Source organism: Mauremys mutica, chromosome 16 (genome assembly GCF_020497125.1).
Source record: "Mauremys mutica isolate MM-2020 ecotype Southern chromosome 16, ASM2049712v1, whole genome shotgun sequence".
In the NCBI taxonomy this organism is placed as follows: Eukaryota; Metazoa; Chordata; order Testudines; family Geoemydidae; genus Mauremys; species Mauremys mutica.
This window is the reverse complement of record NC_059087.1, coordinates 26,097,417-26,122,515: the sequence shown is the minus strand read 5'-3', so window position 1 is coordinate 26,122,515 and position 25,099 is coordinate 26,097,417. Positions and strand designations below refer to the sequence as shown.

At 47.2% G+C, this 25,099-nt stretch overlaps 1 long non-coding RNA gene across 1 annotated transcript in view; it reads right to left on the bottom strand.

The window, feature by feature from the left end:
• LOC123351274 overlaps positions 1-25,099 on the bottom strand; it is a 124,025-nt gene that overhangs the window by 67,228 nt on the left and 31,698 nt on the right. The gene's annotated exons all lie outside the window — the stretch shown is intronic.

Below are 25,099 nucleotides of genomic sequence, written 5' to 3'. Positions count from 1 at the left end.
TTCTACAATTTGTGTGTTTATCTAGAGCCTATCTGAACTTCTTTGGACGCCAAATTTGAGATTTCACAAGGACAGGCTTTCCGCTGCATTTGGATCATGTTGGGAATACTGGGAAAACAGCCTTTTTAATGGTGTTTTTTCATTTCCACAACAAACCAGGAATTGCGGCCACACTTGACCTTATTTTGAAATTAAACATTTTTGAACTTCAGAAAAGCTTCCGTTGAGGTTTCAGGTTCTGTTCAAAGGTCAGTCTAAGAGTCATGTCAGTTCTCATTGGATCCAAGCCAAATCATCTACCCCTAAGACACACTTGCCTAGTGTGCTATTAGGCAGCGCTAATTAATTGCAAATTGAAATTAACACAGTTGGAACTGGCACCTTTTCACCCTTGCCAATCCTTTGACACAGCAACACCCCAAACAAAATGAAACCGAACCAAATTCAGAAAACGATACGTTCCTCCCAACAGTGGGTTCCATCATGAAAGGGCACATTTTATAGCCAGAGGAGTATTGTCCAGGGAAGATCTCCTCCTGGTTCCATACCCATAGTTTGGAACAAATACCGTGACAGTCTTCCAAATAATCCATACCACATTTTACATGAAACCCAATGCAAGTCAGGACAGGACACTTATGCATCATCTAATTAGTTCTGCATATGCACCAGGCAAGACACACGCAAATACAACCGTCCGTTTTTTACCTTAATACAGAGTCTGTCTTGAGAAAGGACTGAGTATTGCTTCAGGTTTGGGTCTATATTTATTTATTTCCCCCATCGATCCATAATTTTGTGATGTTTGTTTCTTTCATGAATCCCTTCACAGTTAGTTAGTGACGGACATTACCTTGAGGTTGGGGCAAAAACGGGGCATTGACAAAGGTTCAGTTGCGCAATGATCAGCTGCGCTTACATCACATGCTGCTCCCAGCTGGCACAGACCAGGGCACCGCTGCATGGAAGCTCGCCCCATTAGCACCCCAACTAGTGTTGTGACTGGACTGGTTGCAAAAATTTTCAACCAACCTTTTTTCTGTCAAAACCAAAAAGTTTCACAGAAATGTGTCGCTCTCAATGAATTTTTTTGCCGGGAAGGTTTATCTAGTCCAAGATGGAATTTCTAGACAAAACTAGAGAGAGAGAGATCCCCCTCCCCACTCCCCCAGATATCTAGCCTGGCACTTACCTGGGAGACCACATTTAAGTCCCTGCTTTGCCTAATTCAGGCCAGAGCTTGCACCTAGGTCTTCCCCATCCCAGGCAAATGTCTCAACTCTCAGTCTAGCATCAGTCTCACACACTCTTGGGCCCAATGAATATTGAATTAGTTCTATAAAGTGGAACGTTTCCTATATAGAGAGAATGATCTATAGGCCCAGGTTTAAATCCCTGCTCCGAATTTTCTGGCCTGAGCTAGGAAACTACAAGCTCTGCTGCGTGGAATCTCCAAGGACTGGGGTTCCAACTAGCGTTAATGTAGCTCTGCTTTGCAGATGCTCACACCAATGGGGCAAAGCTGACTTGGACATCACTGCTGGAGTCCCCCCGGGATCCTCCCAGCTCAGCCCTTGGAAAGCGGTGGTGATCAACTGGCTGACACCCCCGATGCCAACGCTGCTGTATTCTCCTTCACGGCAACCTTTTCTGGATGGTCCCTTCCCCGAAACAGCACACGTCTCTCCTGGAGACATGAGCTCACGTCAACAAATTGTTCCCGACACTGCCCTGCAGCACTTTCGCTATGATAGGCTATTCAGAGTGATGGGACCCACTAGTTAGATCTCTCTGTGTGTTTATCAATCCCTTCACAACCATTTTCTTGTGTAAATCCATCAAAACTCTTTCTTCAAGCTCTGCGGGAGCAGTTAGGAGCCCTCTCCTCACAGGGGCCTGACATGCCAGTTGAATTTCTCCCCCCTCCTTGTAGAAGTTACTGTTGTCAGCAAGCAGAGAGGACTGGCCTGCGCAGCACAGAAACAGCAGCAGCCATGATACAGTAAGCGCTCTTGAAATATATGGCCCTTGAAAGACGGCTGCTGCGAGATCCCCTAAACCTGGGAAGGGGAGAGGAACGAGAGCCCTCCTAACCCTGGACAGCACAGGAGAGGATGGAATGAGTCCAGTGACGAAACAGTATGAGGGTTGAAGTCAATAGGAGTGGCGGGTGCTCTGTCATGCCTGATTAGAGAAACACCCCAAAAGGTGAATCCTTCTCTCCTGAGTGTACAGAACTGAACCAGGAAGCTCCCGAGAACAGCCTTTCCTGGCGTATTTTACCATATTTGCTTTGTGCCAGAGTAGAGACAAACATGAACTATCCACGTATCTGTTCAATCGTGATTACATGGGGATCACCTATATTTAACCAATGGAACATTTCAAAATCCAGAAGAGTGTGTCTGTCCCTATGATTGAATAACTTCTGCTCTAGCGTCTGATGTCGCACGTCAGATGAAAAAGGACTAAATGGCAAAACCAAAACAGCTTCAGCGGGAACCGTCTGGTAACTAACCCTAACCCTAGAGCTCCACATCATACCCATCAGTGGGGGATGGGGGAGGGGGAGAGATTCTTAAGGGCCAGGCAGAAATTTGTAAGGTTTAGGATTGAAATGTGCCCATTTGTACAAAAGACTTGCAGCCTCTTTGTTTTTCTTTCTGAATTGCGCCAAATTGTTTTCATTCACTGCATGAAATCCCCCCATCTTCACCTTTGCAAAATGTCAGGGTCCGCCCCATCTCTCCTCATTCCTTTTTCATGTCTGTGGGTTCCCAAATAACTACAGGTGACAGCATTTATTATTATTATTTTAGCCGGGAGATGAAATTTGTAAATTGGAAAAAAAATCAAAATCATTCTCATATCTCCACCATCCTGCCCATTTCATCTTGTCATTGGCTCTAATGACGACCGTGGTCTTTTGATTGTTAGGGAAAAAAAACAACCATCAAGGAGTCAGAGGAAACTGGTCTCCTCTTCTGATCTCAGATACTGGGCTCCCGAGGGCTGGTGCCACGTATGGGGCTAGGGCATCACATTGAGATCTATCCCATAGCAAGGGGCAGTGCAACGTTGGGCTGACCCTGGAGCAGTCTGGCAGGGAGACTGTTGACTCAGGGAGTCATAGTCACCCTCACAGTCTCCCCGGTTCAGGGAGGGAAATAAACGGTGACAGGTCTTGTTGCAGTATAATCTTCCCAATGAGTTGGCATAACTACGACAATGGGCGGCCATGAGTGGGTGGAGGTAGGGACTCTGCCTGAGTGCAGAAAGCCACATGCTTCCTTATGCCCCTTTTACTCCCTTGTGCCCATACACAGACCAAATCATGCTCTGGCCCATCAGGACTAAGAGTCCAGTCTTGCTCTCCACTGCCCAAGAGGAGAAGTTGGCCATTGCTTCCAGTGGGAGCATGGCCTTGGCTTATGAGCAAAATGGCCCCTGCAAGGCGGCGGCTTCCAAGATGCTGATTTGATTGAGGAATTTTATTTTCCATCAGGAAGTGCTTTGTCATGTGAATCATTGCAATCCACCACTAAGTCAAATGGGAGCTGCCATCTCTGATGCTCAGATCCCGCATTAGCTTGGAAATTGAGGAGGAAGGACCCTGCTCGGAGCTGCACTTGGAATTCAGCTTGTGTAATTCACCATTTTCCAACTCCCAGAAGCTTTGACTTGTACAGATCTTGTAAAACTCCTGTAGCTCTAAGCAGTCTCCCTCTTCCTCCCCCATCTCCTCCGCAGTCCAGCTTCCTATCCCACCCCTGTGGGATACTAAATCTTTCACTTGCCATTTTCCTCCAGTCCGAGAGGATATGAAATCTGTAGTTCCTCAGCCGAGCTGCCATCGAGAGCCATGAAATACAACAGGAAAAGGATGGAAAGGACCTGCATTCACTCCACACACAGTCACACAAGGGCAGGGATGGACAACCTATTAAACAGAGAAAGCAGCAGCTGCCAAGGACACCATGGTGTGAGGGAGGTGGGGGAAGGGGGACATGAGGAACTGCATCCTAGCACACAGTGAAATCAGACGGAGAATTATTCACCTCAGGAAGCAGGATAGGGCCCTTGTCTCTTATTCAGTTTAATGCTGGTGAAAAGTACCGGGCTGATAGCTTTGGGGAATGAAGATTTATTTATCGACACAGCAGGTTGAAGAGGAGGGTGGGGCAAATTTCCCAATTCTGCCATGCAATGTGCCTCAGACATAATCAAGGAGGGAGGTGATGCCCCTTGGCAAACAAATATACACTCAACAGCCCTTAGCTGGTTACATTTTGGCTTCCCTCCTGAAAACGACACTGAAAGCACTGGGCTGCATTCCGCGGTGATTCCAGAACTGCAATAGCAAACCCCTTCTTGGTTGAGGGAAGAGGAGCTAGAACAAAGGGAAGGTTTGGCTAATTTGTTTGATTAACACCTGCAGACAGAATATCACTATATAATAATAATAATAATAATAATAATAATAATAATTCTATTGTTATTCAGCCTTTTTCATCAGCTTACTTACTATGTGCAAATATAACATAGAAAATTGTATTTCATACATACATACAGAAAGACATGCATATTCATATCTATAAGTGCTCTGTAGGTCAGCTATAATATGAATGTAAAAGGAGATCACAATTATAAAACAGGTCATCACTTTGACTTTAATGGAATTACTCAAGATTTACAATGATGGAAATGAGAGCAGCTTTTGGCCCATGGTGTTCATCTTCAAAGGTCCAACAAGAGCTAGTTTGCTACTGACTACAGTGGGGACATAACCAGCCTTTAGCTGTGCATATCCTGGCTTATAAAACCACACTGAGTGTGCTCAGTACAACAAAGTTTCCTAACTTTAGTAAATCACAAGTATTTCCCACCCCCCCCACCCCCACAGCAACCCTACAAGTACAAGATGGTGCATCTAGAAACAAAGACTGTAAGCTGCATTTACAGGATGGGGGTCTTTGAAAAGGACTCATGGGTCGTTGCTGATAAACTGAACTTGAGTTTTATCTCTGTTTATGGCACTGTTGAGACCATTACTAGAGAACCATGCTGGAGAGGGTTACAGAAGAGGTGAAAGACTGATCTGAGTTTTGGAAAACATGCCGTACTATAGCAGATTTAAGGATGTCAATCTATTCAGCTTATTGAAAAGGAGGGAAAGGGGAGACTATCATGGTGCCTAAGTTCATGCATATGGAGAAGAGCTCTGATTTTAGATGGCTCTCCAGTTTAGCAGACAAAAGCATAAGATCCAAAGACTGAAAGTTGAAGCCAATCTCAAAGCGAAAATAAGGTGTATCTTTTTAATAGTGAGGGTACTTAACCACTGGAACAACTCACCGAGGGATGTGGTGGACTGGCCATCACTTAAAGACTTCAGTCAAGATTGGATATCTTCCTAAAAGATCTGCTGCCATTCAACCACAGTTATTGAGCTTGATGTAAGAATCATTGGATGAAAAAGTTGTGGCCTCTGCTATTCAGGAGGCCAGACTAGGTGATTGTAGTGGCCCTCTCAGCCTGAATGTCTATGAAATCTATGAACCTGTAGACCTTCCCTCCTTCACACCAGCCAGAGGAGCAGTGCAGAGAGCAGACCACACTGCACCCTCTCGCGTTGTGTGGTAGTGGCCATTTTCCCCAATGTGGGCCTGTGTCTAACAGACACAACTGACCTTAACTGGGACCTTAATGACAGCTTCAGAAGAGACACTTGCATACGTGCTGGCACAATTTGTATAGTGTGTGTGGGAGGGGTCGGGGCGCGTACTGAAAGCCATCGAACAAAACCCTGTATATGATGGAAACCAGGGTGCGGTTACATCCCCAGCACCTATGGACACTTGTGAAATGGGGTGATCATCCTGTGGGGTCCCGCAGTCAGTGAAACACACTCATGGACATAGGACAAGAGAGACAAAAAGCGACCCCTTGCTTAGGAATACATTGGGATGCAGAGCAGTTAGGATCCCTTCCAGTCACCTACTGAAGGACCGAGATGAGCTCACTAGTGTTCTGCCCTCTTTCTGGGCTTCCCTGCAGTTTCTTCCTTGAACTTGACAATAGGCCATTTCATGGTGCCGAGAGCCCCCAACCCCCACTGCAATCACATGGCAGGGGTGATATCTGCTTGCTCTGGCTGCAGCAGGACATTCCCCTCCATTCTCTCTCTCTTCACCTGCTGTTTGCATTTGCTTTTGTTATTTCTTAGTCCCCAGCATTCTTGACTCCCAAGCACTTAAAGACACGAGTTAAGCTCTAAACTCCCTTGGGCACCGGGAATAGCCATTTACATTATTCTCTTCCTCCACTGTGTCTCTGTCACAGGGTGCTCTACTCACCACTGGAGCGCCTCCTTCTGGCCACATCGGGGGTTTAGTTCTGCCACGCGGACGCCCCTTCCTGCAGTGGCACGCTGTCACTTTCTCTGCGTCTCGTTCTCTGGGGACACAATTGCTCTCGCTTCGTGGCTTGGCCATCTGGCCAGGTCACCATAGTCCTCCCCTTCTGGGGTAGCAAAGTCTCCCACTGTCCCAGGCAGCCTTCCCATTCATTGCCCCTTAACGGTTCCACTTCCCCGGTGGCTGGAAGGGGAACCCAGGCCTGCCCTCTACACTGGGTTCCAGCCCAGGGACCCTACAAGAAGCAGTACAGTCCTGAGCATTACAGCTGTATCCCTGGGCTACTTCCTTCCTTGCCTTCGCTCGCCCTGAGAGTGACTGCAGCCTCTCTCTGCAGCCCCCAGCTGCCCTGAGCTTCTGGGCTTTATACAGGCCTCTCCTGTTCCTGTCCAGCAGAGCCTCATCTCTAATTAGTCCTTGCTCCCTGGCTCCTCCAAGTGCAGCCCAGGTGGTTAACTGGCCCACCAGGCCACCTTAACCCCTCCAGGCCTGGTGTGTGGTGGATACCCTGTCACAGTCCCCCTTTCCTCTGTCCCTTCCTTCCTCTCACTCCTTATTGTCACCAGCTGCCTGCTGCCCCCATCAGCCCTCATCCCCATCCTCCATTCCAAAGGGATGGTAGCACGCCCCCACCCCTTCCCCAATTGTCTCCGCTGTGGGTGTTTATCCACCCAGAGGGTGATAAATACATCAAGCCTGTCAGTGTCTTCCCATAGCTTTGGCTGGACAGAGGTGCCCCCCTGCTGGGTGACATCACTTCCCAACCAAGATGGATGGCTTTCCCCTGACAGAGCAATCGGTGTCCAGCCGAGACAAGTGGACGGTGGATGTTAAGTGGCACTTAGGCCTGCTGGGGGGCAGATGGGGGCGGGGGGGAGGGAAGAAGGGGTTTAGTCCTGTTCAAATGTTGCTGCTCTCACTTGCTCTCTTGTTGACAAAGGGACTGACTGGCTCTTCCCAGTCTTCTTGCCATAGATTTTCTAGGCAGAAGGCAGTGCAGAGAAACCAGAAGTGTAATGTCCCCGTGCTCGGCTCAGGATAAGCATCGTTATCGCTCCTATGGAAGAATGGTACCATAAAGTGCAGTTTGCACAGAGTAACTCAGCGCTGCCCTGCTTGATATGAACGAGTTTATGGAACTACACCTGGTCAGGGGATTGGTTCCATGTCCCATGAACATTTTTGAAGAAATTATTTTTTTTTGTCATGGATTTTTGGGGCGTTTCGTCAATATCTGAGACGTCGAAGTAAAGGGTGAGTGGGATGTGTCTGAACTCGAGAACTTAGGCTTGTACTATCGCTCTGTTATCCTAGGAGTGAAGCTACCGCCCTAGGGAATGTCTGCACTGGAGACATGGTGTAATTTCCAAGCTAGCACCGATCGAGCTAGTGTGCTAAAAATAGTCGCGTACCCCTGGCTGCATGCAGAATGGCACTGGCTAGGGGCTCTGAGAACATATCTAGGGTCTCCGGTGGGATTGTACTTGGGATGGATTGCCTGGCCCATCACCCATGCTACTATTTTTATCGCACTAGCCTGATCAGAGCTAGCCCTTGTATGTCATCCTGGTACTTTCACTAAAGAATAAAATAGTGAACTTACCACTGAGGTAGACCAAGCAATAAGGTAGGTCATTTGAGGCTTCCCAACCTTTACTCTGGGATTTTCAAAGGAACTGTTGAAATCATTTTCATATACGGTACACACAGCATTGTTAAAACCCCCTGAAGTCTCTTTGGTCCATTGTTCTTGAGGCTGATCTGTGAACAATGCATTCATTTTCCATGCTGTCTAATAAAGATGTTTCTGTCCCTGAATATTATAGCTGCAGTGTATTTAATGGGGAAAAATAGCTTTTATCATCATCAGTGGTTCAGATGAGTTTCTTGGCAATGAGAATGGTACAGTTACTTGGGCATTCAAACAAGGCCATTATTATTTCCAATGCATTTTTGAGGAAATTATTGCTGTTTTAACTCTAATCAGCACTCAATCTCAGCAACACCTCATTTCAAAGCATAAAAGCTTTCACTCAACAGACCATCTCGCCTTTCCCCCCTTTTAAATAGCTGGACAATTAAATAAATCTCATGACACTTCACCACCAGTTTCCCCACCAGCCAGAAAATGCATTCTGGGTCTTTGCATTAGTGAGATTATGATATTAAAGAAAAAGCTGGAGGGAACATAAGCAAGTGAAAGGAGATCTATTAAGATTATATACTTGCCCCGTGTTAAAATACTGTACCATTTTAGGGGTAGATTTTTCTACCCTTAGTCTCATCTACCTATATGGCCCCCAACATGTTAGCCCTTCATGATCCTCAGAACACCCCTAAGAGGAAGGGAATTATTATTCCCATTTTACAGAAGAGAAACTGAGGCACAGAGTAGAGTAAATGACTTGCCCAAGGCCATAGATTCATAGATTATAAAGCCAGAAGGGACCATTGTGATAATCTAGTCTGACCTCCTGTATAACAGGCCATAGGACTTTCCTGAATTGCTTCCTGTTTGAAACAGAAGATATCTTTTAGTAAAAGATCCGACTTTGATTTAAAAATTGCTAGTGATGGAGAATCCACCGCAGCCCCTGGGAAGCTGTTCCAGTGGCTAATCACTTTTGAATTTGACTTCTGGAGACTTAGTATTCAAGCCTGATTTAGGACAAAGCAAGTGAAAAGTTTGACAGTCTCATTCTAGAACCTGACCTTATTGCTTACACCACAAGAAAAATGGTGGCATCTTGTATGACAGCACCGGAGCAAACGTGTTAAGGAACAATCCTGCATTAGCATGGTCTTCATGTGTTTGCAGGCTAAAACCACCCAAAACACTTCTGGTCAACTCCCATGGGATGGACAGACAAGTTCTCCCATGACCCACTAAGAAAAAAGCCCCAGAGCAGCTGCAGCTGGCAAGGGCGCTAGAAACCCTGGGATATGATAGCATGCGGTCTACAGAAGCTGAAGTTCTGACTTGGGCATGTGTAGAGCAGTATGGTTGTGAAGCCAGGGTTTCCAATGCAGTGTGGACACTCAAAGGCAGGCTCAGAAGCCCAAAAAGTCTGCAGACAAGGCTCACAGAGACCCAGGCTTAGTGTGCTGTGTAGAAATGCCCCATCAGTTAATAGACTATAGACCTTTTCAGGTCTCTAATTCCAATGGTTCTATTCGTCTGTTGGACTTCTGCACGTAAGGCTCTGCCATCCCTTGAACAGTGAGTAGTCGTCAAACATCATTACTTAGAGGCTGCTATTAAATTAGCTGCTAAGCCCATGAGGTGCTGAGTACCTCCTGCAAGGTGCCAAAGGCCCTCAACTGACATGGGCCTTCATGGGCGTTTGAAAGATGGAGTCCTCAGACCTCACAGATAACAACAGTCTTAGTGAGGATGAAGCAAGACTGCAGTGCCCTAAACAGGTCTTTGAGTGTGACATACATGTATACACACACACACATATCCACAGCCTCCTTTCTGCTATAATATCCAGAAGATAGAGATGCCAGCAAATTTCTCAGAAATTATTCCTGAGCATCTACATCCCAAAAGATGTAGGGGTCCAAAAGAGGTTCCTTCCAGATCCTCACATCTTTAATTTTTCTAGAGGACCCCAGACATACTCAACAGAAATGGGACTTCATTTTTATCTCCCTTCAACCACACACTCCCATGTCTAGCAGAAGAATTGCAATGACCAGCGACAGGGGCGGCTCTAGGAATTTGGCCGCCCCAAGCACGGCAGCATGCTGCTGCCGGTCGCCGGTCCCGCAGCTCCGGGGGACCTCTTTCAGACGTACCTGCGGAGGGTGCGCTGGTCCCGCGGCTCCGGAGGACCTCCCGCAGGCATGACTGCAGAAGGTCCGCCGGAGCCGCCTGCCGCCCTGCCGGCAAAATGCCGCCCCAAGTGCGCGCTTGGCGCGCTGGGGTCTGGAGCCGGCCCTGACCAGCGATGATATTTGTGATGGGCTGTAAAGAGTTAAAATCCTGCTTCTCCCCCCCCCTTTATTGTTTTAATTGGCTGGTCTGATGACCTGACCGCCTCTCTGATACACATCAAACGCCTGCCTGTGAAATACAGAGCATGTCAGCCCCTCGAACAAGGGTCAACCCGATTGTCAATAAGACCATCAATCAGCCTTGCCAGAGCAATGGGATCCATTCCAGGCTAAACGCATCAGATGCAAATGAAACAGCCCGGCTGATAAAAGCCCAGTGTGGGGTGCAAGGGCCGGCGGCTCGTGGAAGGGTCATTGGTGCTGCAGCCAAGGGACGGCAAACTTCAAACTGGGAAGAGGCTACAGTGAGCAAACAGGAAAAAAAAAAGTAACTGTCACTCCAGATCAAACAAACTAAGCAAAGGTGAGATTGGTGCACACCACAGGGAGTCAACAAGTGAGACTATGGGGAGGTGTCCTTAATGGGATAAACAACTAAGCCTATTGATCTAGCATGTATCCATGTACAAAACCTAAGGAGGAAACAACTGCTAGAACACAAGGGCTTTCCAGGAGCAACAGGAAAGAGACACATAACGAACTTAGCCCTCTTATACCATGGAGGAAAGTCGAAGCCTCCAATGACAAACCACTGGGGTAAGCTTAGCCGGGAGCCCTTACCCTACTCATTCTGAAACGCCATAAGATTTGGGTTCTCCTAGCTCCAGCATGGCATAGCCTATGGGAAGGGCTAGGTATGTTCCAGGATCCTGATGTAGAGAATTCAGGAGGGAATGTCTACGTTGCACACACAGTCCTATAGACTGCACATACACCATCATACAGACGTGCTGATGCTCATCACATACATGCACAACCACACAGGGGTACACCCACACGTAAACGTACACAAGACATACATACTAAATTGAAGATGGTGCTAGAGTGTAGTATGATGTTTGGACTGGGGGACCATCCTTGGGGCTGGTTAGAAGTTTCTGGTATTTTGCTGTATGGGGCTGTTCCTCCGCAAAAACAAACAAACAAAAACCCAACAACGTTGATCACACATGCACACAGAAACAGGCATGCGTACATAATCACACAAGCACATATGTTGACCCTGACGTACATCTTATAGGTGCATAATCACACAAATACATATGCATAAGCTTGACAACACATAATCACACCTGTACACATACACCTTCAAACACCTCTCCCACATTCCCCCGCTCAGTATTGAGAATTCCCATTTCTCCCCATGCCCCACAATCCCTTCAGTGAAGCTCTCTCTTGTTATGACCGTCAAGCCAATTGCAGCAATGGCTGTGTGCTCACTTCACACCCTCTGCTTCTCGAGCCCACCCTCACCTGCACCTCCTTGTGGTGTTGCTCACGTCCAGTGAGACAGAGGTTGGTGAGGCACAAATATTTGAACAATCGCTGGAGGTAACACACGGTGCACTGGCCTTCGGGGACATGCAGCCACTCTGAAAGTTTACCCTGGAATAACAAACAGCATGGAGAGCAAAGAAGAGGAGAAAAGGGCCGATAAGATAAAAAGAGAGTCACCATGCCAAATGGTATAAAATCAACACAGGCAACCGAGAAAAGAAATCCCAAAAGATCATTGAATCCAGAGGCAGCCTAGTCCATCAGAAGAGCTCTTTTAAAGGAGAGTTGGGGGGACTGGTCATCTCAGGAGACTGGTAATAGTACACAGAGCTCTTCCCCTCTTGATCGCCCCCGTGTCATGTCCATAGTGACCAAAAATTAAGGTCGTCCGGCGACCTATCTAAAACGATGAGTTTGTGGCCTTGGCCAGGTTTCCTGTGAGTGGAAAGTTGCCCGTATCGTGAACCCACAGTCACAAATGGGACTTGCATCAGACAGTCCAGGACAGAATGGGCAGAAAGCCTGATTTTCGCACTCACTCCACGTTGTGGGCCTTCCAGAGCGAGGCAGAGCCCCATGGGCATGGTTGAACGGGCTGTCTCATGAACAGCGGAAGGGTTGCAAACGCTGCCGCTGGGAATTCACCTTGTGTTGTGGATTTGGAGATTGCTTCCTCAAGGGCAGAGATGGCCCAATTGTAAGGGTTTCTTCTGCCATTTGAGACATATCCCTCAAGCACATTCCACACTTGTTGAGGCTTTAATCCATTCATCTGACTGATTTATAAAGCATCCGTCCCGTGTATCAAAGCGCCCTGCTGAATGCAACGCACACAGTGATGAATCCAAAAGGACGAAAGGAAAGGAAGTCTGACCTTGAAAGTGCTAAGAGAACCACAGGTGTGAAGAGCGTATGGAAAGGTGTCCCACCAGCTTGGGACCAGATGGGAGAAAGCCTTGTCCCTGGATGTTGCCCAGAACACTGCTGATATAGCAAGTGATAAATCATATACCAAGTGTAAAGCATAAGAGGGAACATACCGCATTACATAGGGATGAGGGGCTTGCAGGGTGGAGCACTTTAAATTAAAAGTTCATATTGAAAGTTCAGATGTTCGCCTTATGTCAGTCTATTCTCATCTGTTATGGGAAGGGATAGCCAGAGCAACTCCCTAAGCAAAGGAGTAAGAAGAGATTCTGCAGTTCGGTTTGGAATAAGCTGTAATTGAACAGGGAGGTGCCATGGACCGGAAGAAGTGGTGAACAATCGTGGGCACCTCCAACCCTGTGTAAATGGGAAAAGGAGTCAAGAAGTGAAGTGAAAAGAGGGGAAGGGTGGGCTAATGATTCAGGCACTGGCCCAGTATTAAGGAGACATGGGCTTCATCCGCAGCCATGCCACAGAGTTTTTGGACAAGTCATTTAAGGCCTGATCCAAAGCCTACTGAAGTCAATGGGAGTCTTTTCATTGACTGGAAAGGGCTTTGCATCAGGCCGTTCATCTCCCTGTGCCTCGGTTTCCCACCTGCAAAATGAGCATGATAATCCTTCCTCTCTCCCACCTTCTGTCTGGTCTATTCACCTGGTAAGTTCTTTGTGGTAGGGCTGCCCCTTACCATGTGTCTGCACAATGCCTAGCGCAATCGGGCCCCACTCTGACTGCAGTGCCTGTAAAACAAGTGAACAGGAGACGAACAAGTGAACAAAACAGGCAATTCCTGGGGCTAATGTTCAATACACTTTCTGCATCCAGGGACACAGGCACCTGCGATGTGGCGTCTTCCTCAAGCTGTATGGACCATTACGTTACCCCTCCATGAGAAGTGTAAGTTTTATGCTGATTGCTAGTTAAAGCTTTACATTCCTGTGGACTTTCAAATCTAGTTTATGGCCTGAAAGGTTATCCATGACCTTGACTCCTCTTATATTGTCCATCTTCTAGTTTCTAACCTCTCCAGGAGTATCTCCCATCATGGGAGAAGGGAAACGGGACCACTGGAGAATTACACTGTCGATAGCATTCAGGTGCACCATTCTGCGTGTAATCACCAAATTACTGCCTTGACAAATCTGTTGACCCACAGCAGAATTTGTATGTCTTCCTGTGGTGTGAATCTATGTAACAGAACCAAGAGAATGATGAGTTCTTACGAAAGGAAAGTGACACACAAACCAGAGTACAAGCACATGGGACCACCAAAGATGGCCTTAAAATTAGACCACCCAGCTCCTTATTTGGCCCTGTTCTGAGGAACCAGAACCTCCAGGAGCATGAGCCTTTGCCTTCACCCTGGGATCTTGGCCTCTGTTTTATAATGTCCCATATCTCCACTGACTTCCTGCAAGTGACCTCTTCCAGTAAATCATGCTGGCCAGTCGCCCTCCCTCTTGGCAACATCCTGTTCTTCCCTTAAAATAAACTCCCACTCACAATCCCAAGGTTTGATATTCATCTCAAACAACTTCCTCTCTGGACTCAGCTCCCTTCTCCTAGCCACCTTAGCTCCCATCTCTCCAGAACGGCTGCAGTTCAAGAAACACATGCAGAGGCCTCTTACTCCTTTCCAATATTAAGCCTGTCCTCTTTCTTTCCCCATTTTTCTTACAGGGAGAAATGCCCATCTTCAGAGAAACATATGCAGCTACTCACGTGGGATTCAGGTGTGATTTCACAAAGGAAAGCTACCAAAGCTACGTAAGAACATAAGAATGGCCATACTGGGTCAGACCAAAGCTCCATCTAGCCCAGTATCCTGTCTTCCGACAGTGGCCAATGCCAGGTGCCCCAGAGGGAATGAACAGGTAATCATTAAGTGATCATTTCCCTGTTGCTCATTCCCAGCTTCTGGCAAACAGAGGCTAGGGACACCATCCCTGCCCATCCTGGCTAATAGCCATAGAAAGGAGGACAGAAAGACAGAACCACAGACAGAACGACAGACAGACAGAAAGATGCAATTTTATCTAAAAACCACACTCTGAAGGGAAGGCCACACTAAACTTTAACTCCCTTAAAAAGATTTCAAGTGATGGAGAATCCACAGGGGATGTTGTTTTCCATACCCCAAACCTTCAGTCCTTCCTCCCTTCCACACAGGGTGGGACGGGTGGTTCCGTCAACAAACTAAACCCTCAAAACTCCTTGCTCTGGATCCCAAACAAGGGGGAGGGGAATCTATTATCACCATTTAACCTTCAAAACCACTCTCTATCACACATAGGAAGTGTTCTCTGTATGCCACTAAAATAGCACCTGGTCCAAACCTCATGGAAGCCAATGGAGAGATTCACAGTCAAGAGGGACCAAACTGGCCCCTGGTGTTACTCTACTGGCATCTCTCTATCTATTTCTGTGCGTATCTATTTAATTTCGTGTGCCACATGCTTCCCTGTGACAATAGGTTTGCAATGAACTTCAATGGGCTTAGACTAGGGATACATTTCCCCCCATATATTTTGTGATTTCCCTACCCATCTCTGAACTGCTACTAGGTAATGGTGCGCCACCCTAGGGTGACAATGTGCCTAGAACTACACAAGTTAGAGTCTCTCCAAGTAATGAAATCACCTGAGATCACCGACACTTGCGTGCTTAACTTTCCAGTGTGCTTTGAATGTGTAGTACACCACCCCCACTTTCCTGCCCACCTGCTCTAGGGTACATCTTCCTCCTGCTCTGTCTTCATCATCATCACCACCTCATTCCACCCCCAACCCAGCCCACCTGCAACCCACTCATCATCTAATTGACTTGTCTAAATCTCTTTCAAGGACGGGTAACAGATGGTTCCTCATCTGTTCCTGACCCAAGAGGAACCTTGTGGATCGTCCTATGTTCACAGCTCCTTCTTTTCTAAATGCAAAGGTTACTGACTAATTCATTATTAGTTAATTAGATTGTGAGCCAGTGATTATCCTTAAGAAAAGCAGCAGCAAACAAGCATATTTCCAAGTCAGGAAGGGAATCTGCAAATACAGACTTTATTCACAAAAACCAAGTGGGTGAGTGAGAAGGCATGGCAGTCTCCTAAAATGCCCTCAGAGTTTATAAACTCATCTTATTCCATAATCTCCGCCTTCACCCCAGCTCCTGCCCTTGCCCTCTATTTCCTTATCAGCCATGTCACTGACATATGTACTTAGCCACAGTTATCGTCAGCAGCACATAAACAAATGGCAGGTATCAAAGAAACAAGGCCGTCGACTCGTCATGAATATTTCAGAGAGAAGTGACATGAGCAGCCCAAGCGTCCCAGTGTCTCCAATTTCTAACGGAAGGGAGGAAAAATACAAACCACCCTCACACAGGAGGTTTGTTAGTTTGGCCATCACATGCGTGTAGTTCATTTCAAGGCGATCCCACATATGTTGCGAGACAATCTGTCACTTTTTCAAAATATATTAATATATATCATCCAGCTCCTCCGTATAATGTGCAAACACTAAGCAGCTGGCAAGAGGGCAGTGGTGATTTAATGCAAGAAAACTGTGCTTTGCTGAAGGGGTTAGGGGACTGGATAACTAGGGCTGGAACAAGCAGCCTCTTTGACAAAGGCGCAGAGTGGCATCTTTTCACACAATTATATGTGGGTCACATTAACCTCTGCGTGGCAGGATTCCCCTGAGCTGCTTCGGTCTGCATGTCGCTGCAAAGAAATCAAAGCAGCAATCCTCCTTTTTAGCTTTTTCTTTTCTCTTTGCCAAGCCATAAGGGAAAATGACGAGAGTGGGGAGAAAGAGGAGGGTCTCCGCTCGTCAAACAAAGACGCCGGCTGTTGGCAGGAATGCAGCCCAGATCGAGCCGCAGCCCAGATCTGAGTTTGTCGGTGAACTCAATGGCTAAGTCCATACTTCAGTATCCAAGTTATTTTCATTAATTGGACAGGTCAATGGAAGGGCTAATCTAAGTTTTCAAGAAGTTTTAATGGAATCCGCTGGTATTACTCAGACACATATATTTACATCCCAGCAACTTAAGATTCACTTAAGATTCACAACTTCAAAGCCTATTTGCAAAATATTTGCATTTATTTCTATAGCTAGCTAGCTAGATATTTTTCATAAGCTTTTTGAGACAGCAATTTTTTTTTTTTTTTAGGTACAGTGGAAATTCACAAATACAAATCTCATAGAAACCACCATACTCCATTAAACAAAAACAAACGCCTCCTTTACCAGCTCTTCCTTCAGGAGGGCTCCATTGTTCTTAGAAACGTGCATAGCAAATGTATTAATCTGACAGCTCCATTACTTTTTTGAACAGCTTAACTTTCCATGACATTTTTTTCTCCCTGTGGTGCCCTGGAAGATTGTTCTTTTAATTGATTTATTCTCTCACCAGGCAGTGTATCATATTCCTCTCGGACACCTACAATGGATTCCTCTGGTGTACAGCTAGTGGATAGCCTTTTGTACTTCACAGCAAATAGGATTTAAATTCTGCGGCAAGATTTCCTGGATTGTGTGGCACTCGGGTGAGGCAGATTGGAAATTCGGTGTGGCTTCATTTACATTAAAATGTGGAAGTTCACAATGAATTAACTAGGGAAGTTAATAATATACTCAGAGCAGTAGCCTCTGTGTTACTTCAAGTGACATTAAATTCCACTTATTGTAAGCCACTCCCACATTTTCACTTTTCAATCTGAGGCAGGTTTTTACATTGGCAATGCATGACTTCCTGGCACAAACTGGAGAGAGGTGGTTTGAAGTTTGGGATAAGCACGTTAGTTGGGCATTTCTGCTAAAATGATCAGAAGTGAGAATTAATGCCTAAATCTAAATGGCCATCTTTAGGTTTCAGAGTTAACATCCCCATTATGATGAACAGGGCAATTCCCACCTCTCAGTGTTATCGTTTAAGCAGACTAAGATGATAACATTGTACTGGTTTACACAGATGATAGATAGATAGATATAGATACTTTTTTAAAAGCTTAGATTCTGTAGCAAATTCTGCAGCCATAGAACTACAGACTACACAGGGACTAGAGCTGTATTTACTTATTTATTTATTTGCATTAACGTAGTCTTTAGAGGCCCCAACCTAGAACCGGGGCCACATTGTGACAGGCACTGTACAGCATAAAATGAGAGACTCTCATGGTATGAAGAATGTACTGCACATATCCTATAATGCAGCCAGGATCATGCAATCTGAATATGAGCATGAACTCCCTAAATGAATCCCTCCGGAAAATCCTTTAAGTTTTTCCTTTGTTCACCTTTCTGAGAGATTTGGGCACAGTGCTGATCCATACAGGGGGTGAGGATTCCTGTAATTCATTTCTGGATAAAGCTACTGACTTTCTACAGAGCAACAACTAATCGCTGGCAACACCCGAGGAATAATTATAAATAAACTAAGACATAGCGATCAGCTCACAGGGAATTCACACAAAAAGTGAAAGCGAAATGCACTGAATAAAGCGTTTGTGATGAATTATTTGCCCAGGTCTATTTATAACCTTTGCTTGATCATCATTATCCATGGGAGAATTCTCATGTCCACCTAGCTGCCATCTCTCAGGGAGGTGGAGTACCCATGTGGATGGAGAACCCTTCCCACTGGCACAGGTGGTGGCTTCACTGAAGCACTACAGCTGCATTGCAGTGTTTTAAGTATGGGCAAGCCCTGAGGCCCAGATTCAGCTAAATATGTGCTGAAGTTCTTTGCTAAAATAGGGATTTAGGGGCTGACTGTCTTCTCCTGTGCACTGGCGTAAAATAGGAGTAACTCAGGTGAAGACTTTGGGACATATCATCTGGTGTAAATTGGCTTCGATGCAGCTGTGTCATTTTACACTACCTGAGGATCTGGCCCACTGGAATGAAACTTACCCTCATCTACACTCATTTTATGTAAGTCTTGTCTTGTGCTAGTGAATAACTGACCCTCAGGGGCCTATATTGTTTTCTTTTGCACCAAAAGCAAAAAGCCGTCTGAGCTGGAGGGCTAAGTCAATCAAACTCGGTGCAAGAATGTTGCTTATTGGATCAGAACCAGAACATCCCCCCGTTTTGCCATGTGCAGGCAGGAGCTGCCTGTCACTGAGATGAGCAGAGCACGGTAGGCTTTTCCACGCAAAGTGATCTGAAACCCATGGACTCACATGAACCCATCCAGATGTCTCAATGGGTCTATGCTGACATAAGGAATGAACAAGCTCAGCAAAGACAATGAGGTGGGGGAGTGGGGTCAGCCTTGGGTTTTTCTCTGCTTCCTAGTCAGTTTGGAAAATGCATTTTTCAGTTCATGTTCTGCTTTGTATGTTTCAGCGGGAAGTGCTCCCTCGGGTTTGGGAGGCATTAGCAAAAGTGAGCGATGCTGTCTGAACAAGCCCACGGCAAGCCTGCGAAAGCAGGCCTGCAACATGTGCAAATATACTTCACCAATGCTGCATGTGTGTAGAAATACTGTACATCCAGAATCACACCTGCCACATGCACATGCCAACCACATGCTGTCCACATGTCTTATGCTTGCCAGCATGCTGTGCACACATGGAGACACATACACGTCACATTCTGACAAGTCACAGACACGCTGTCCGTGTCACATGCATGGAGACATCTTGTACAAACACATAGAACCCCCACCATGCGCGCATGCGTGCACACATACACGCGAAATTGACAAAATCCAGCGTGACCTTCCACATCCTACCTCTCCTCCTTGATCCCCAGCCCTGTCCTCTCCCCCTCCCTAGTGACTGATCCTGAAAGCATGTTGTCTTCTGTCTGTGTCTAGCCTCTCCTCCTGTGCTCCTGACCCCTTTGTCCTCCCAACTATGTACCTTCCTTGCATACTGTCCCCTCCACTTAGACACATACGTCACAAACGAAAGCTGTTTTCTAGGGCAGCGTTATGAGTCTACCATAATCCAAAAGCCCCTCCGTGAAAGGGGAGATCTTCCCAAACTGATTAAATTAATTAGCTTGGCATAGCAATAAATGACACCTGTACAAAAAGCTCTAGTATTTAGACTTACAGTCACAACCGGTGATCACCCAGCAGCAAGACATGCTATCTACAAATCAGCCAATGAAATCAAGGCTGGAAAAGAGCCATTTTAGCCATCCCAGGAACACGACAGGGTTGGGGGGGGGAAGACAAGTCAATGGCTTTTTCAGCAGATGATCATGTTCGGCCTATTTTGAACTGAGATTCTAGAGACCCAAAGCCTTCCCTGTGAATGTCCTGTTGGCAGCCCACCTCTCTCTTATAATGAGGGGGTTCCCCCCAGCTCAAGTGCCTCCGCTGCCTGCAGCTGGGGCAGTATGGCATGAGGAGAGGGGGTCTCTAAGGTAGGCAGATCCCTCGCCATTGAAGGCTTTACAGCATATGACCTATAACATGAGTATAACATAGTCAAAGAGCCTTGGAAATCAAGAGCTGAATTTGTTTCTGGTAAGACAAACTGACCTGCAACGAGACAGCCCCATCACCAGATGACGTAACCCAGATGCGGCTTTGACTTGACATTAACTGTCCAGCACACTAGAAAAGAGGAACAACACCCTCTTGATCATGCAACACCCAGGACTTCCCCTGCATCACACAACACTCAAGACAACCCCACCACCCCAGTTGTCTCCCTTGGGGAAAACGAGATGTTGTCTCTGGGGCGTCATTCATCAAAGCAATGTCTTATAATTAATAGCGCTATTTGTTTGGGGATTCCAATGTGTTGTGAAATTCCAGGCATGAAAGCATGGTTATTGTCTCATCCCAGCCTGGAATAGATATAAATATGCCAAGAAGCCATGTGACTCAGGATTTGCTGAACACCTCAAAGGGGTTTTTATGGGGTGTCCAGATATCACAAGACAGGCTGAGGAATGCACAGTGGAGGGGTGGAGCATCAGGGGTTCTAAGGATCATCTTTGTGCTCCTCTGATCCCGGCCTGGCTGTGTCCTGGGCCAGTGCCCCCGCAGAAGTGAAAGCAGTTTCAGTTAAACCAGTTACCAAAGACTCCAGGGGACTGGTAGACAGCAAGGCACAAGGAAGCTGTGAACATGCACCCTTTCCCCTGGCCACATCTCCTTGAACAGCAGCGGGGAGGGTGGTTGGTGGAGGAAGGCTGCTGTCCCACCACCTCTGTGAGATGACACTCCCCGGTGATCTTCCTGTGCCAGACCCCAGGCTTGAGACCCCTTTTAGCCGGCAGATCAGAACAGAGCAGCTGCCCACAACACAGGATCTAGCCCTGCTGCTGCTGCTTTGCGACTGGTGTGTGGCCACCATGCCAACAAAGAGGAATTTTAAAATTGTGCCTTAGTGTATTTGCTCCTCCAGTACCTGCTGGAAGGTTTTTACTTCTGATGAAGTCTCCCAGGCTTATTTTCTGAAAGACCTGAGGTCAGCTCCCATGGTCGCAAATGTGAGAATGATGTGAGTCATCTCTAAGGAAAAAGAACGAGGAGTACTTGTGGCACCTTAGAGACTAATACATTTATTTGGGCATAAACTTTCATGGGCTAAAGCCCACTTCATCAGATGCATGGAGTGGAAAATACAGTAGGAAGCTATATACACACACAGAGAACATGAAAAAATGGGTGTTGCCATACCAACTATAACGAGACTAATCAATTAAGGTGGGCTATTATCAGCAGAAGGAAAAAAACTTTTGTAGTGATAATCAGGATGGCCCATTTCAAGCAGCCGACAAGAAGGGTAACAGTAGGGGGAAAATTAGCATGGGGAAATAGTTTTTAGTTTGTGTAATGAGGCAACCACTCCCAGTCCTTATTCAAGCCTAATTCAATGGTGTCCAGTTTGCAAATTAATTCCAGTTCTGCAGTTTCTTGTTGGAGTCTGTTTCTGAAGTTTTGTTGTTGAAGAATTGCCACTTTTAGGTCTGTAAGTGAGTGTTCAGGGAGGCTGAAGTGGTCTCCGACTGGTTTTTGAATGTTATGATTCTTGACGGCTGATTTGTGTCCATTTATTCTTTTGTGCAGAGACTGTCCGGTTTGGCCAATGTACATGGCAGAGGGGCGTTGCTCTAAGTAGCTGATAGATGGCCTACGTCACAAGGCTAGGATAGAGTAGTGTCAGAGGTATTGCTCCCCATGCTTAACAGTCCCTAGCTGAGGGTAGGAAAACATATGCCGAGTGGCAGAGAGGGAGGATAGTCTTGGGGTTAAGACACGATCTTCCCCAGGGCTTTGGCTTCAATGTGCTGCTGCAGACTCAGTGTGTGACTTTGGACAAGTTGTTTCATCTCTCTGTGCCTCAGTTTCCCACCTCTTGTCTGTTTAGATTGGAAGTTCTTTGGGGCAGGGATTGCCTCTCGCTCTGTGTTCGGACAGCACCTAGCACAGGGGGACCCCTATCTCAGTTCGGGTTTCCCAATCGCTACGGTAACAGAAGCAGTAATAACATACAACTTTGTACGCTATAAGGGATTTTCCATTACTTCCTTTGAAACGTCCACAGGTCGGAAACTAGACGGACCACTGGTTTGTTGTAGTTTGGCAATTCCGACGTATCTGTGACAAATCTCCTTATAGTTAAGCTCCCGGACACGGCAAGACAGGAATTAAAGCATATTCATTAATTCCTGGTTTGTTAGGTATTAACACAAGCAGACATGAATGATCTGCACCCACATAATGCAGGCACCCCGGCTGCCAGCTAACCTCAGAACACAGCGTCAGGGAGAAAAGCTAACGCCCCCCACCTCCTAAAGCACAGACCTCTGCGCAGTGAGAGCAGCAGCAGCAGCAGCATTTCCCTTTTGCTAATGACTTGATCCCGCAAAGGGGCTCCCGAGAAGTACTGAGCACCCAGAACTCTCAGTGAAGTCAGTGAGAGCTGAGGACCCTCAGACCCTTCCAGGAGGCACTCAACCAGGATCCACATGTAGAGGGGACCCTTCCTCCAGGCATTGATCTCCCCACCCCACTGATAAAGAGTGACGGGGTTCAGCAGCCTCCCAATTCCCACCCCTGGACCTGCAGAGAGTGTCCTGTGGGCCCAGGGTGCCGTGCAGGCAAGTCAAGGCTGGACAGCAGAGGGGTGTGCTCTCCTAGCAAACAGTGAGGGATCCATCTGGTAACGAAGCCAGAGGGTGCATTAACTCTCCTGCAATCTCTCATCTCTGCCACCAAACCCCCTTGAATGGGCTATTTACGGCAGGGTGCTGCTGATGTCACTACAGGATAACCCACAGCCAGTGTGGAGTCGTAGGGGAGCTGTGTATTTGGGGTCAGTCCCCTCTGCTTCCCCACCCTGCCTGCACCCAACGGATGGAAGAACTTGGAGGGAATTCCATGAGGTTTCCCACCAACCTTGACTCCTTCCTGTGGGTTCTCCCATGAGAATTCCTCATTTCCTCCCATCCCTTTCCTATGGATTTTCCCATGGAAAAATCCAAGACACCCCACTGAAAAAGCAACAATCAGCCTTGTAAATTCATAGCAAGGCAGGAGCCTGATTCTTGCAGGGAAGGGGGCGCATTCTCCTACCCCATCGATTGCTACCACCGCCCACTAGAGAAAGGAGTGGCCTGAGGGGAACGCTCAGCCTGCTTTGCCTTTTCCATTGCGCTACCGCTAGTCCTGGGTTCCCCTAGGGAAAAGGGTAGCTCACTGCTGAACCTGTCCCAGGTTGAGTTGGGTGAGAGGCACAAGGCAGAGCAGAGGAAAAGCAAATAATTTCAAGGGGGAAACTGAGGCACAGAGCAGTCCAGGGCCTGGTTTTTATACAGCGGTCTCCGTATGGGCATTGCAAATTTTGCCTGCAGAAGCCTCCCCCTCATTTTTGTAACCACAATTAATTGCAGGGGCAAATCTTGCCATTTGGGAGCTCTGCACTTTGCTTTCACCTCCAGTTAAGTATTTAGCCATCTAAATACCAAGCGTGGTGCCAGCATTGAATCTGGGTTATAAAAAAGCAAGGGCACAATTTGCACCAATTACAAAAGGGGGCTTTGAAATTCGGCCTCCCCCCCCCCCCCCGCGAGACTTGCCCAATGTCACAGCAAATCAGTGGCAGATCTGGGCATGAAACCCAGGAGTCCTGCCTCCCAGTCCTGTGCTCTAACCACTAGACCATGCTGCTTCCAATCAGAGTAATGTCAACGTGAGCTTTTTATTCGGCTGAGGAAACGAGCGTGACTGCAGCCCTTTGTCTCGACTGGCCCCAGATATTTCCCTAATGAGCTACCCGCCCTTGAGACAGTTCATCCTAAAGCGTGTTTATCAAGTGAATTCAGGGACAAACCTCAGAATCAGTGAATTAATGCTGCAGACCCTTGAAGAGAAGCCCTGCTCATCGGCCAGCCGGCTCACCTGATTTGACCTGCTTGTTTTATGGCATGGGATTATTAGAATTACTTATCTTGCAGTCATGCTTAGCGGGCCTAGCAGAGAGGGATCTCATTGTGTTCGGAGCTGTACAAACATGAAAAGAGGCAGTGCCCAGACGCTTGCAATCTAAACTGACAAGGGTGAGAGAAAATAAAGCAACGTCCCCTTTCTGTAGCTAGGGAAATGAACCACAGCGAGCTAGCTGATTTCCTGACGTCACTCAAGCCCTCTGCAGCACAGACAGGATCTGAAACACAGATCTTCAGCCGCCCTCAACCGCAAGATCACTCTTCCTCTCCAAGCAGGCCATCACCTGGCTTGCGATGGCACGGTATTCTTCTAGCCTTGCAAACACTCTGCAGCGAATCTACTGCAGCGTTAACACAGCCAGAGAGGTCTCTCCACCCCAAGGCCATTCCAGCCCCTACCCTTTGGCAAAGGATCCTCCTATGCTAAGATAAACACCCAAATCTGGTGCCGTTTCCAAAGCCCCCTTCACCGGCTCGGCGCTAACCTCCAAGTCCTTGCCTCCCTTTCGAGCCAGAATCCAATTTACGAAGCCTTTAATTTTAAACTTTCTCATCATGGACTTAATAAAGGCAAATGACAGGTAATGGTCCCAGAAGCCAGGAACAATTGGTTCTCTCCCGACACTAATAAGGGCTGATCACATGCCCGCACGCTCCTTTTCCAGCTCACAAAAGCACAGCTCCCCAAGGACGCCGCGACAAGGGGGAGAAACAGGAAATAAACCCTCGGACGGGCAAGGGGAGGAAAAAAGACACCGATAGGAACATTTAAAACCGAAAATAGGTAGCGCGAGATCGTGCTGGCTGCTGCCTGCTCTCTCCCGGAGTTCATCCCGGGCCCACGTGCTCGCTCCATTTCCCCAACAGGGCACTGGGGGCTCTCGTCGGCGCTACAGGCGCCGTGGCTGCACATAGGCATGTAGCAAACCGGCTCTGATTTCTGCCCAACGGCATCAGTGTCATACCGGTCGGGATGTCAGCTCGGGAGAACGTCAAGGCAGC